This window comes from Bos taurus, chromosome 20 (genome assembly GCF_002263795.3).
Source record: "Bos taurus isolate L1 Dominette 01449 registration number 42190680 breed Hereford chromosome 20, ARS-UCD2.0, whole genome shotgun sequence".
In the NCBI taxonomy this organism is placed as follows: domain Eukaryota; kingdom Metazoa; phylum Chordata; class Mammalia; order Artiodactyla; family Bovidae; genus Bos; species Bos taurus.
Genome location: NC_037347.1, coordinates 13,821,484 through 13,836,241, shown reverse-complemented (window position 1 = coordinate 13,836,241; position 14,758 = coordinate 13,821,484). Strand labels below are relative to the sequence as shown.

The 14,758-nt window shown below is 39.9% G+C and overlaps 1 protein-coding gene across 3 annotated transcripts in view; it reads left to right on the top strand.

The window, feature by feature from the left end:
* Positions 1-14,758, top strand: part of NLN (neurolysin) — a 100,671-nt gene that overhangs the window by 17,393 nt on the left and 68,520 nt on the right. Inside the window, exons 1-2 of one of the 3 annotated variants that reach the window (XM_059878764.1) lie at positions 13,484-14,430; positions 14,534-14,739. The gene's annotated coding sequence lies outside the window, so the exon portion shown is untranslated. 3 annotated transcript variants of the gene reach the window in all.

The window sequence follows — 14,758 nt, the reverse complement described above, 5'->3', positions numbered from 1 at the left end:
CTTTCTTGATTTGGAGAGAAACAAATTCCTAATTTTATTCTGTTATGAACATTCTTCAAATTTCTTTCAAGCTTTATTTTCCTGACACTTGCCTCTCAAACTCTAGTTTTTCTCTGCTGTAAATCTCTTTTCGGACACCTTTCCTTGAGCAGACATACATGCTGGAGTCTCTCCCACACACACTTCCATCTGAAACATTCCCTCAACCCACTAGGTATGCACTTTTCCTTACCCTACATTTTCCAAACTTCCCCAGTGTTCTTATCTACATAGTGTCCTGAGAGGTCCCAGTCCATTCGAAGATTTGTACATCTGAAGACATCTGTAGCTGTGTCTCCCACCTGAACTCCTCTCCTTGCCTTTAGGTTCGTATTTCCAATTGCCAGATCACCACGGTTTAACACCCTGGCGTATCTCATAGGCCCTTAAGAATCAACATTTCTGAAGCTTACCTAGTAATGTTTCCCCAAACCTGACCTTGTATTTTCTGCTTTCAAGGATACATTTGCTATGTTCGTTTGCTACTGTCCCCACCAAACCCACATAAACTAGGAACTGTGACATCCTGTCTTTCACAAAGTCCTGCCAGGTTTACCTCTTGGATATTTCCTGAACCCACTGTTCCCGTCTCTACTGCTACTACCACTTTAACTTAGTTGTTTATCTGGATTGACGCCTCCTAACTGGTTGTCCTTTGCCTCCTAAAATGGACCTTTCACAGTTCCCACAGCTGATAGAGTACCTAGCTAAAATATAGGTCTTACACATGCACACTTGTGCTCATAGCAGCACTGTTTACAATAACCAAGACATGGAAACAACCTGAGTGATAATCCATTGTATATACACATCTTTTTGTGTATGTACACATCTTTTTTTATCCATTCATCTATAAATGTCCATCAACAGATGAACGGATTTAAAAAAAGATGTGTTACATATATACGGTGGAACATTCCTCAGCCATAAAAAGAATGAAATAATGCCATATGCAGCTACATGGATGAAGGTCCAACCTTCATACTAAGTGAAGTCAGTCAGAAAGAGACAAATCCCAATGGTATCACTTATATGTGAAATCTAGAATATGACACAAATGAACAAAACAGAGACACACTCGCAGACATGGAGAACACACTTGTGATTGCCAAGAGGGAGGGGCTTGGGAGAGGGAAGGAATGGGAGTGTGGGGTCAGCAGATGCAAGCTCTTATGTAGAATGGATAACCAACAAGATCCTGTTGTATAGCACAGGGAACTATTAATATCTTCAATATTCTGTAATACACCATAATGAAAAAGAATATATATGCAACTGAATAATGTTACTATATACCAGAAACTAACACATAATTGCAAATCAACTATACTTTAATAAAAAATAAAAAAAGATCTTACCTTCCCACTCAAGGCTTCCCATTGCGTTGGATACAAAGTTTGAGGTCTCCAGTATGACATAAATAAACCCATGGAATCTTGCCTATCAGCCTCTCCACCTCATTTCTAATTCCCATTTCTAACTTCTAGATGGATTGTAATTCTTGTAGTATGCTAAACCAGTGATTGAAAATGGGCCTTTGCTGATCCTATTCTCTATTCTAGGCTTGCTCTATTCTCTATTCTATGTTTCTTCACACACGCCTTCCCATCCTTTTCTGGATAATTCCTACTCATGTCCCCTCCCCAAGAAGCTTGCTCTGATTCCCCAGTCTGAGTTGAGTATTGGTTTTCTGTCCATCTTGTATGTAATTCTATAATTTGCTTTTTACTATATTGTTGTTATCTGTGCCTGATACACATCTGATCAATGAATATATGCTACATTCATTCTAATATGTTTTTCTGCCAGATTAGCCAGTAAGGTCCTTGAGGCCTTCTTCATGTTTTATCTTCAGCAGCTAGCTCTGTGGTCACTTTCCCCTGAGCTCAAATGCATACCCCACATCTCTATATGGATATCTCACCCGCATTACTAACTTAGGATGTCTAAAATTGAATGTCAGTGAACCTCCCACATCCCCAACCTTCTCACTCTCCCCCAAAAAAAGAAAAGGAAAGAAACTCTACTTTTCCCAAACTCTCTAGCTATCACTCACATCCAGGCAAAACCAACATGGTCATCTTAGACTCTCTCTCTCCCCTCACCCTCATTTCACCAAGGCTTGTGGGGCTGCTGTAGAAAGATTGAGTCTAGGTGACCTCCAGTTCTGAAACTCTATTATTCTATCAGTAAGCAGCAGTTTGGCTTACACAAAATAATATAGGTCAAATGAGGCAGCTTAGTAAATATTGATGGTTAAGATTTCAGACTCTAGAATGAGATTACTTGGTTCACATCCCAGATCTGCTGCTTACTTTGCTGTGTGACTCTGGTAGGACTAACTCAACCTTTCTCTGCCTTGGTTTCTTCGTCTGTAGAATAATGACTAAATGAGATAATGGATTAAAAAAACAGCACCGTGCATGGATACAATTAGAGGCTTCATAAGTACATAAATGACTTTATATTATATTCAAGTAGGTGCTTTCCTTTGCTTTCAGTGTGACTTCCAAGTCTCAAGAACCTAAGGTTGGCAATTCATCTTTTATCTTTGTTAGGAAATGTTTTAAGAACATTTTTTTTATATTTTATAAAATATAAAATATATTTTTATATTTTATTGGTGAGGAAACTCGCTTCTCTGCTTTAAAGAGTAGCTTTAAAGGGTTGGGAAGATCCCCTGGAGAAGGGAAAGTCTACCCACTCCAGTATTCTGGCCTGGAGAATTCCGTGGACTGCATAGTCCACAGGGTTGGAACGAGTCAGACACAACTGAGCAACTTTCAAGTTCACAAAAGTAAATGACATTTGAGTTCCCCCTAGAAGAAGGACCAGACCAGCGGGATAATTGGAACATGGCGTGGGCCAACACAGAGCCACGTGGCCCCTGTCCTCTGACTGTGTCTCTGCCTATCTCAATTAGGACAGGGGGATATCAAGAAAAGTAATGAGTATTAGGTTAAAAACTATGGGTAACTTGAAGAGAATGGCCAAATTGCCGGAGTGGTTGGTGTGATTGCTGATATGTATTTAACAGCATTGACACTGGAGTTACCTTGGATGAGTGATCTTAGATAAGTGATTTGACCTCTCTGTGCCTCAGTTTCATTTCTAAAGACGAAGATAATAGAATCTCTGTCACAGTGTTGTTCAAAGATTAAATAAGTTCATATATGTAAAGCAGCGACTGCTGTGTAAACGTTTGACGTTGTAGTTTTTATTGATGGTAGTGGCCAAACAGCAACTAGAGGCTTATTCATTAATTTGATGATGTAGCAAGCCAGCCGTCTTAATACTCGTGCTCCAGGTTGTCAGCCTGAAGTTGTAGATACACTAGAAAGTGGTATCCCTTTGAAGCTTCTCTAATAATCCATTTATAATGTAACATTCACTGTATCTGCAGTGATTACTTCTGACTTCATATCACTGAGCTTTGTTCTGAATTCAAGAATTTAAACCACCTGATTTTTTAGGCCCCTTCCAACTGTGAATTTATGAATCTTTATTTACTGGTCAAATATATTTTGTGCTCTAGTTTCTTCTTGCGTGAGTGTATGTGCACTCAGTCCTGTCTGACCCTCTGTTGTCCCATGGGACCCTCTATATCCCACCAAGTTCCTCTGTCCATGGAATTGTCCAAGCAAGAATACTGAAGCGGGTTGGCATTTCCTTCTCCAGGGAATCTTCCCCACCCAAGCATTATAGCTGCATTTCTTGCATCTCCCACATTGGCAGGCAGACTCTTTACCATTGTGCCACCTGGGAAGTCCCTCTAGTTTCTTCTTATGTGTGCTTTAATTTTCTCTCGGGGTTTACTCCATTTATTATCCCTTTTAATCTTCTCAGCTTGTGTGGGTTTTTAAATGTTAAGTTATCATGTTTTTCAAATCACGTGTCTGAGTTTAGAATAGCAACTAGAGCTATTTTTTTTTTTTTTACTTTTTAGTGTGTAAATTTTCAGTCATAACTAAAAGTCATGAAATTAGGCTAGCTTTAAAATTGTCAGCTCATTGTATGTAGAATCTAGATAGAGAAATGGTAGTGATGAACCCATTTGCAGGGCAGGAATACAGACACAGACGTAGAGAACGTACTTGTGGACACAGTGGGGGAAGAAGAAGGGGGTAAATTGAGAGTGGCATTGAAATATATATACTACCATGTGCAAAATAGATAGGTATTGGGAAGCTGCTATATAACACAGGGAACTCAGCTTGGTGTTCTGAGATGACCTGAAGGGGTGGGAGGGAGGTCTAAGAGGGAGGGGATATATGTACACTTATAGCTGATTCATGTTGTACAGCAGAAACCAGCACAACATTGTAAAACAATTATCCTCCAATTAAAAAAAATTTTAAATGTCAGCTCATGGCCAAACTCTTTTCATGTACCTCTTCCTCCTCCAATTATTTTGAAACATATGCCCACTGTCACTTTAATAGTAAGTATTTCATAGAGCTCTGAGATAAATTTTTTTCAAAAATATATAACCACAATACCATTGTCACATGTGAAAATAATGAACACTCATTTGTGGTTGAACCAGTCTTTAAAAAGAAAAGCAAGCTAGTTATTACCCAGGCCTAGGAAGAGGATTTAGACATCATTGTTCACTCAACAAAACCCATGCGTAGATGACCCCAAAAAAAGACTAAGTATTAAATAATGTACTGAGGAGAGAAATCTCTCTGCTGAGTAATTTATTAAGGATTTCAATTCTGAAAAGTATGCCCCAAACACCAATAAAATGTGCCAGAAGCAATTTATTCATCCTCCTAGAGAAAAATAAAGATGGAATGTCTTTTTGAGTTGTGGTTTTCCTTGTATGTGGTAGACCCTTTACTAATGAATTATTGAAGAAGTCTTGATTTCATTTGTGACACAGCACTCTATTCTAGATGCTTCACAGTCTCAGGTGGCTTTTCTTAAGCCAATTAAAAGATTTAAGAAAAGAAGTCTTTGAGTGTCCATTTATAATAACTTTATTTAAAATTTATAATGAGGAAACCACTGTCCTACACACAAAACTAGAAGAAAGTCAATTTGACTATTATTCTATTCTTTTTCTTATTTTTCAGAATCTGCCACTTTTCTATGTCATCCTGTATAAACTGAGTGATAGGAACCTTTTCTTAAAGTTCTGTTTATTAAAAGTAGAAATATTACAAACATCTCTAGTATCACAGTGCTTCATAAGACCTTAAGCCATTTCTTTCAAACGTTTTTTCATTTTTATTCCTGTTTCTTGGAAAAGATGACTTTGAAGAGTCCTTTTTTCATTTATTTGCAATGAAATTTGGAAACAAGAACTTACTTCCATTACATTCCAAAATCTAAAATAAAATTACCTTTTTTCATTTTTTTTAAATGGGTCCCTAACATTTTAAGAAAGAGTTGAAAGTGGGTCCTTCATTCCCAGGGGAGCCTTCATATAATATAACTGGGTCTACTCTTAACCCTTGTTGATAGAGGAAATTGTACACACTGAGATTATATGTGGTGCTGTTTCCAAATAGTATGTTTTCACTGTGTAAGACGGAGATTGAACCATTTTTGTTTCCCTGGTCACTTCAGTCATCAAATTTAAGTGCTATGTTTGTGAATATAAAAATGGGATGACATAATGAGAGAAATGAATAATGCTTTTGACTTTATCAGCTACTAGAAGTACTCAGAATAAAGACCACTGGAATATCTCCATTTTTAGGATAATTCTGCTCTGTATTCAGTATGTTTGTAGCTGAGTTCATAGTGTACCTTTTTGTAAATGGCTGTTTATGGGACGTGTAGTGTTACCTTTTCAAGAGTACTTTGAAAGTTCAAACTTTTCATACAGTTTCTTTCTAGAGCTGCTTAACATATTCTGCCCAATCTAAAAATTACTTTCCTATGCCAGCAGGTGGAAGCAAGAGCAGTTGAATCATAAGACTGCTTTCTAAGTATACTGGCATGTCCTGTAGATAATCTGTCCATGACTCAAAGTATCTTTACGATACATCCCTTATTTTAATTACTTTTCTTCAGCAACTTTATTATCCTAGCTCTTTCTCTTGATTGCTTTATCACCGTATTTACTTAGTGTTGGGGCTGAATTTACTAATCATTCTAAGGCAGGCTAATTTAGATTTTTTTTATTGCTTTCTTATACTTGATTTAACAGTTGCAACATATATGCTGTGTGCCGATACATTCTTCCACAGTTGCCGAAAAGTAAAAAGACAACTAAGATACGGTCTTCATTCTCAAAGAGCTTACTTTCTAGTCGAATGAGAAAGATGTTGTCTTCATTCTTGGCCTGGCCTGGGAAGAACAGATCACTCAGCCATCCTAGTGGATTTCCAACTAACCTATGGCTGGCATTCAGTATTCACACAGATTTTAATTCATTCAATGAATATTTACCAAGTACTAGGTACTGTAGAGGAGCTTAATTTATAAACTTGTGCTTTTTTCCTAACAGAACTAAAAAAAAAAAAAAAAAGACCAAAACACTCTTCAGGAGAAGTATCATTTATTTTTAAAATTTTCAATTCAGATTTTACAGATGCAGTTGACATATAGACCCTAAAACATTAAACTTAGGATTTAGAAGTTATAAGTAACTACTGTGAGTAACATTTCCTAGAATATACTTAGAAGACCTTCCACAAATACTAATCAAAATAAAAATAAAAGTAAGCTATTCTAGGGGTTTCCCCAGAGGCTCAGTGGTAAAGAATCCACTGGCAATGCAGGAGACACTGGTTTGATCCCTGGAATGGGAAGATCCCCTGGAGGAGGATATGGCAGCCCACTCCAGTATTCTTGCCTGGAAAATCCCATGGACAGAGAAGCTTGTTGAGCTACAGTCTATCAGATCACAAAGAGTCAGACACGACTGAAGCGACTGAGCACAAGCTATTCTGTATAAATTCTATTAGCTGTTTACTGACAGCTAATAATAATAATAAAGTATTTTATACAAAGAATATAAAAGAAAGAGGAAAACCAAGTTCTACGGTTGTGTGTGTGCATGCTTAGAAATATAAGAATCTCCCCAAGGTAGAGTTACTTGTTCTGTCTTACAAATTTCCCCATCACTTTATTTGTATAAAATTTGCTGCCTGATGTTCTCATCTATCTCTGTGTCTCTTCTTCACAAGTCTGTAAGCTGAAAGGCAGAAACTCTGATCTTATTCATCTTCATAATCTCAGTATTTACTAAAGGAATGAGCGAATCAACTAATTTATTTCATGGGAAAGCCCTTTGTAACGAGCCCTTTTGAGAGTGGGAGATATAATCTGCAATGGAGGCATAATCACAGAGGATGGTAACAAATCAGTATTTTTACCTGAGAAATCACCAGGCAATAAAGAACTAGCACTCGTTGCATAGGATGCCTCAGCTGAGCCTTGTTTACAAGAAATGTATATTATTGGTTTGCCTGAGTACCTTAAGAAAGCATTTGGAACTTCCTAGGCATACACTTCATCAAGTGGTACACTTGCTTACCTAAGAATAATCAAAGGACTCTGGAAAAAGTGAGGCCTGAGTGCAAAGTGTCACCATCAGCTTGTCTCAGTTTGAGTTGTTTTACTCTTTTGTTGCCTTCAAACTGTGGTGCTGGAGGACTCCTGAAAGTACCGTAGACAGCAAGGAGATCAAACCAGTCAGTCTTAAGGGAGATCAACCCCGAATATTCACTGGAAGGACTGATGCTGAAGGTGAAGCTCCAGTATTTTTGTCATCTGATGCAAACAGACAAGTCATTGGAAAAGTCCCTGATGCTGGGAAAGGTTGAAGGCAGAAGGAGAAGAGGGCATCAGAGGATGAGATGGCTGGATGGTATCACCAATGCAATGAACTTGAACTTGGGCAAACTCTGGGAGATGATGAGGGACAGGGAGGCCCGGCATGCTTCAGTACATGGGGTCACAAAGAGTCTGACGTGACTGGGCGACAGAACAACAACAACAGTTCTTTAGACATAGGTAACAAAAAGGTGCTCATGCCTGCTTGGTCTGTTTCTCAGAGATGGATGAAAGCTGAAGTGGAGCACCCTTCCACAGTCCTGGCAGCAGCCCTTCAGAGAGTGGTACAGAGAGATCAGACAAGTGATGTCAGTGTATATGCTTTAGCTGCCTACCTTCTCTCCTCATTACAATCAGGGTGGAAAAATCAGGAAGATGCAGATGGTGACAAATCTGATTTTTTTTTTCTAAGATTCAGGTGCAACATGAATATAGCATGGTAGTTAAGAATATGGGCTTTGTAATTAGGGTTTAAATTCCAGCTCCATACCAGCTGTATGACCTTGAGCATGCTATTTCTCTCTGCCCAGGAAAATTGTATTAATAATGCCTACCTCTTGGCTGGTTGGGAGGATTGAATAAGAAAATGCATGTAAGTTCTTGGTATAGTGCCTGGCATATTAATAGACTTTCACTAAATATTAGGGGTGATGATGATGCTCATCATTTACATGTGTGACCAGTTGCTAGCTTAGGAGCATAGGTGAAGAGTGGTAAACTGAGGCTGAGAATCCAGGAGAAAGATCAAGTTTTGAACGTGTCGCATTTGAGATATATATGGGTCTGGAGCCCCATCTTGACATCTGGATGGACTCATGGGAAAACACCCAACTATTTTGAATGGTTACAGGAAGAGAAGCCAGCAAAGGAGACTAAGAAGAAATGGTCAGAAAAATTGAAGGACTAGGAAAGCAGAAAAGCGACATTGCCAGAGTGCTTTTGATAGAAGAATCAGTGATAAACAAGGCAGTGTAGTCAGAACATGAGAAAATTACAGGACTCAAAAGCTGAAGACCATGGGTTAGGGGACACATCTTTCTTTAAAATTCAGAGAAAGAAAGTGGGACTAAGTAGAGATATAAGTGCCATTTTTTGTATTTTAATTATATTTTTTGTAAACTTAAAAACCAAGCTGGAATGGTCTTTCTGGACATTAATTCCACTAAAAAACATCAGAAGAAACGATCTTGGCCAAGAATGTGATTCTCTGTTTGCTTTTAAAGTTGACTTATTCTAAGGCATTTAATTCCAGAACATTCTGTTCATAAAACAATTTGATCCTAAGTCAAATTAAAAGGTCTGCAAATGAAAAAGCTGTTGTCTGGAACACTAGTGGCTCAAATACCAGATGCTTAACTTCATTAGGGGCTATTGTTGTTGTTCAGTCGCTAAGTCATGTCTGACTCCTTCCAACCCCACAGACTGTAGCACGCCAGGCTTCCCTGTCCTTCACTATCTCCCAGAGTTTGCTCGGACTCATGTCCATTGAGTCAGTGATGCTGTCTAAACATCTCAACCTCTGCTGCTCCTTTCTCGTTTTGTCTTCAGTCTTTCCCATCATCAGGATCTTTTCCAATGAGTCAGCTCTTTGCGTCAGGTGGCCACAGTATTGGAGCTTTAGCCCTTCGAATGAATATTCAGGGTTGATTTCCTTGAGGATTGACTGGTTTGATCTTCTTGCTGTCCAAGGGACTCTAAAGAGTTTTCACCAGCACCATAGTTTGAAAGCAGCAATTCTTGAGCACTCAGCCTTCTTTATGGTCCAACTCTCACATCCATATGTGACTACTGGAAAAACCATAACTTTGACTATACAGACCTTGGTTGGCAGAGTGATGTGTCTGCTTTATAATATGCTGTCTAGGTTTGTCATAGCTTTCATTCCAAAGAGCAAGGGTCTTTCATGGCTGCAGTCATTGTCCATAGTGATTTTGGAGCCCAACAAAATAAAGTCTCTCACTGCTTCCAGTTTTTCCCCTTCTATGAAGTGATGGATCAGATGCCATGATCTTAGTTTTTAGAATGTTGAGTTTCAAGCCAGCTTTTTTACTCTCGTCTTTCACCTTCATCAAGAGGCTCTTTAGTTTGTCTTTGCTTACAGCCATTAAAATGGTATCATCTACATATATGAGGTTGTTGATGTTTTCTTCTGGCAATCCTGATGTAAGTATGCAAACTGGGAGGCTCAATAACTAGCTGGTGAATACTACTCCTGAATCTGATTCCCCAGTGGCAACAGTTCATTCAGAAGAAAAATTATTAGCAGTATTCAGGATACTTGAGTATCAAATGTTTGCCATTCTGTCTAGTCTACATGAGTGTGTGCACACTAAGTCACTTCAGTCATGTCCAACACTTAGCAACCCCATGAAACTGTAGCCTACCGGGTTCTTCTGTCCATGGGATTCTCCAGGCAAGAATACTGGAGTTGGTTGCCATGCCCTCCTCCAGAGGATCTTCCCAATTCAGGGATCAAACCTGCATTTCTTGTGTCTCCTGCACTGGCAGGTGGTTCTTTCCCACTCATACCACCTGGGAAGCCCTTCTATCTGGTCTATATCCCCTACATGCAAAATAGGGACCTGTATAATGCTCCATGGAAGTTAAACACTCTCGGATGGAACTACTTTTATATTAAACATGTAGATAGAAGGAAAATACTAACCAAATAACTTTAAGAGAAAAATTTTGGGTTTTTTGTCACAGTTAAAATGTACATGTACCACAAACTATGATAGGTTCGGGGTCTACAAATATCACTAGAACCCAGTCTCTGCTCAGTCTATGGACGACAGAGCTGGATGTGTAGGTGAGTAGTCTCCAGTGTGATGAGTGCTTTTGTTCACTGGACATGTAGAATAGATTAAGAGCACAGAGAAGGAATTTCTAAAACAGCTGGAGGTGATCAAAGAAGCCTTCCTGAGAAGAAGTCTGAACCGAGTTCTGAAAGATAAATGAGATGTGGAAGAGGTGTTGTTTCTCAGGTAAGGAAGAAGAAATTTGTTCCAAGCAGAGGGAAAACACTGCAGAGGCCTGAAGAGAGCCTAACAATTTCAGGACATGTGAAAGTAGTTACTTAGGCCTGGAGCAGAGATTTAAGGGCAGAAAGACGGTTGAGGAAGCCATGGAAAGGGGACAGATCCAGGGGTCCTTGTACGCTAAGCAGCTTGAACTTGATCCTGAAGCCTGTGGAGTCAGAACTTGATCCTGAACCATGCCACTGAAGGAGCACCATGATCAGACTTACCTTTTAAGATTATCTGCAGAGAGTCTGAAAAGTAGATCAGAAGACATCTGTAGAGTCTGAGGTTTTGGACTTGGGCAACTGAATGCACACTGGTGATCTTCATTGAGTATACCCCTTTTACTAGTTAGGAGTACAAGAGGAAGACAAGTTTGGTTCTGGGACCTAAGGAAGATTGGTCTCTTTAATTTTAGACATAATTGGATTCGAGGTGACCATTGACATCCAAGTGGAGTGAACCAGCAGGTATTAGATATATGGGTCTAAGGTCTTCTCTGGTGGCTCAGTGGTAAATAACCCTCCTGTCAATGCAGAAGACCTGGGTTCAATCCCTGGGTCTAGAAGATCCCCTGGAGAAGGAAATGGCAACCTATTCCAGTATTCTTGCCTGGAGAATTCCATGAACAGAGGAGACTGGTGGGCTACAGTCCATGGGGACACAAAGAGTTGGACACAACTGAGTGAGTAACACATACACAAACAATCTCATAAGAAGTGTTTTTTATATTTTAATTGTATTGTTGGTGTCTTTTGGCCCTGCCTGCTTCTTGTGGAAAGAACTATAAAGTCTTTTTTACTGCACTGATGCTCTTCAAAATAGTGCTTCCTCAGATGTATTTCTCAGAATGTTGTTAGGATTAAATAAGTGTTTTTAACATTGCCTGACACATAGGAAGTGAAAGTCACTCAGTTGTGTCCGACTCTTTGCGACCCCATGAACTATACAGTCCATGGAATTCTCCAGGCCAGAATACTGGAGTGGGTAGCCTTTCCCTTCTCCAGGGGATTTTCCCAACCCAGGGATCGAACCCAGGTCTCCTGCATTGCAGGTGGATTCTTTACCAGCTGAGCCACTGGGGAAGCTGGAATCTGCCTGCAATGTGGAAGACCTGGGTTCAATCCCTGGGTTGGGAAGATCCCCTGGAGGAGGGAAAGGCTACCCACTCCAGTATTCTGGCAGGAGAATTTCATGAACCATACAGTCCATGGTGTCGCAAAGAGTCGGACACATAGAAACTGCTCGGTAAATGACTCCTCCTTCCCTCACTGTCTCTGTTCTTTCTTCGCTCCAAAGAAGACACCAGGGAACTGCTTTACGAGTCGAAAAGAGAAAGGATACCAACAGGAGGATACAGGCATACTCTCATTCCTGAAAGGAGATCACCTAGCGCAGCACTGTCGTTTAGACCTTTCTGCTCTGATGGTGATATACTCTGTCTGTTCAGTATGGTTGCCACTTGCCATGGTGGCTACTGAGCATTTGCAATGTGCCTAGTGCAAGTAAAGAACTACGTTTTTTATTTTGTTTACTTTAAATAACCACATGTGGCTACTGTGTTAGAAAGGATAGATGTAAGGGACAACGTGCTGCCTGGCTCGAGGCTTCAAGGTAGAAGAACGCTAGGTGCCTAAAGGAACAGGCGATCCTTGAGGAGTTCCACGGCTGGGATTTGGCATTGATGAAATCCAAAATTAAGGAGTCCCGTATGCTCTGCTGAAAGGAGCCTGGCCTTGAGCTGTGGCTTCTAAGTTGTAAGGCGGGGGTGATTTAGTTAGATCAATGGCTGAAAAAGACAACTTTGTGACTAGTGGGAATCAAGACTGAAAAGGCATGGTTCTGACAAAATAACCAGAGAAGGAACTAACTAAAAGAGACACAGAAATTCCATTTGAGAGGTTGGTGAAATGCAGCCCTCATAGCTTGAAGAGAAACATTAATTCCAAAGTAAATACTGGGAATATTTGCCAAGTATTTTAAAGAATTGGGACAAATTTCAGGAAATGCCATGCAAACTGTTAACTAGAACACTATAGGAAAAGGATGGGAGCATGGATTAAATATAAATTCTGTGGAAGTTGTGACATTTTACGTCATGGAGTTTCACACTAGTCCTGGCCCTAATAAAACACACGTTCCTGTATGGATGTTTATTTGTGATAATGAAGGGAGATAGTGTTGTGATGATGTTTCAGCCGTGTCGGTACCATCTCGTCTCAAACACATAAAGCATCTACAGTGTGCTCAGCGAGATGCTAGGGTTGTGACACCAGATGAGTACAATGGTTATTGTGCTAGAAGAGTCCTAGTCTGATTTGGCATACAACACCAGCCAATTGAACAAGTAGATGACAGTTAGTTCTGTGTCTAAAATAGATGCCACAGCTAAAAGGTGATACAAGCTCAGATCTGTATGAACTGACACAGTCAAAGACACCCTGTGGAAGGACGTGGAGGCCTTTTTGCTTCAAAAGAAAATGAACCCAGTAAATTAGAATATTTCTTTCTTTAAAATATTTCTTCATTTTTGGCTCTGTTGGGTCTTAGTTGCAACACACGCAATCTTTCTTCACAGTGCATGGACCTTTCTCTCTAGCTGTGGTGTGAGGACTTAGTTGCTCTGTGGCACGTGGGATCTTCCTGGACCAGGGATGGGACCCATGTTCCCTGCATTGACAGGTGGATTCTTAACCTCTGGACCACCAGGGAAGTCCCAATCAGAACATTTCGGAAAATACATTCCATAAAATATTTTCCTAAATTTTTCAGACAATTATTAACTCACAGTAACAATGGCACGCTCATTTGTCAAAACAAAACTCTTAAGCCTGGTAATCTCAGTCAAAATCTGTGCCGCTTGCTTTCTTCACCTAAATATTTGGTGTTTGGACACAGGAGACCAGAGTCCCAGTAAATGCATCTTCCTGTCAATTCTATTATGGTATTTTATATTATTTCTTGGTTAGAAATTCAGAGCTGTGTGTTGAAAGTGCTTCAAAGACAGAGGAGAAAATGAAGATGTGGTTGGGACTGAAATAATAGCCTGGGAGTTTGTGGAGAGCAGGCGGGAAAGCTAGAGTTTAATTAGACTGTGGGAATCTTGGATTTAATCTAGATTTTCGTGTTCACATAACTGCATGTAATAACTCCTGTAGGGAAAGACAAGATCACGGTGTGTTGCCTGCTTTCAAATTTTGTAGCTCTCAGTTGCAAAAAGTCAATAAAAAATCCTCAGTAGATCCTCAAGGGTACAAGCGCAGTTGCTAGAATGACGGCGGGCACACTGGTTTCCTCCCCAGGTGCAGTTCCCCGGGGCTGCGGAGACACTGAAGGGAAGGGATCAAGGTACCAGCATCCAAAGCACTGAATGAGATTGAAATCATAATAAAGGAGCAAAGAAGGGATACTCAGCGAAAAAACAGTGGACGAGAGAGAGCAGAGACAATGAAGGGAGAAAAATTCTCAATAGATCAGAATGTTTTAGTTAGAAGTATTAGGGAATCCTTCTGTCTCCATCCCTTTTCTTCAGTAACAAGAATTATAAATCCTGAATGGAACTACGACAGAATCCCAGACGGTAAGAAAAGAAGGTATAAAATTAAAATTTTCATGTGTTCTGTTGACCATGAAATCATGATCTCTAACTTCTGTTCCTTTCTTCTTACCACATCTACATTTAGGAAATCATTGCACTTTAAAGTAGCTTCTTGTTAGTTGCCATGGAAGCCATACAGGGGTGATCATGGGTACAGCCATTCAGCCAAGACAGAGCTGCTGACATCTTCATCAGTTTAACCAAGTTAAGATCAGGTGTGCTGTGACCAAACACTCCATCTTTCGATAAATGTTAGGAAACGAATGAAAACCAGAGGAAGTCATCATATCGGTGAGATGTTTGACACAAT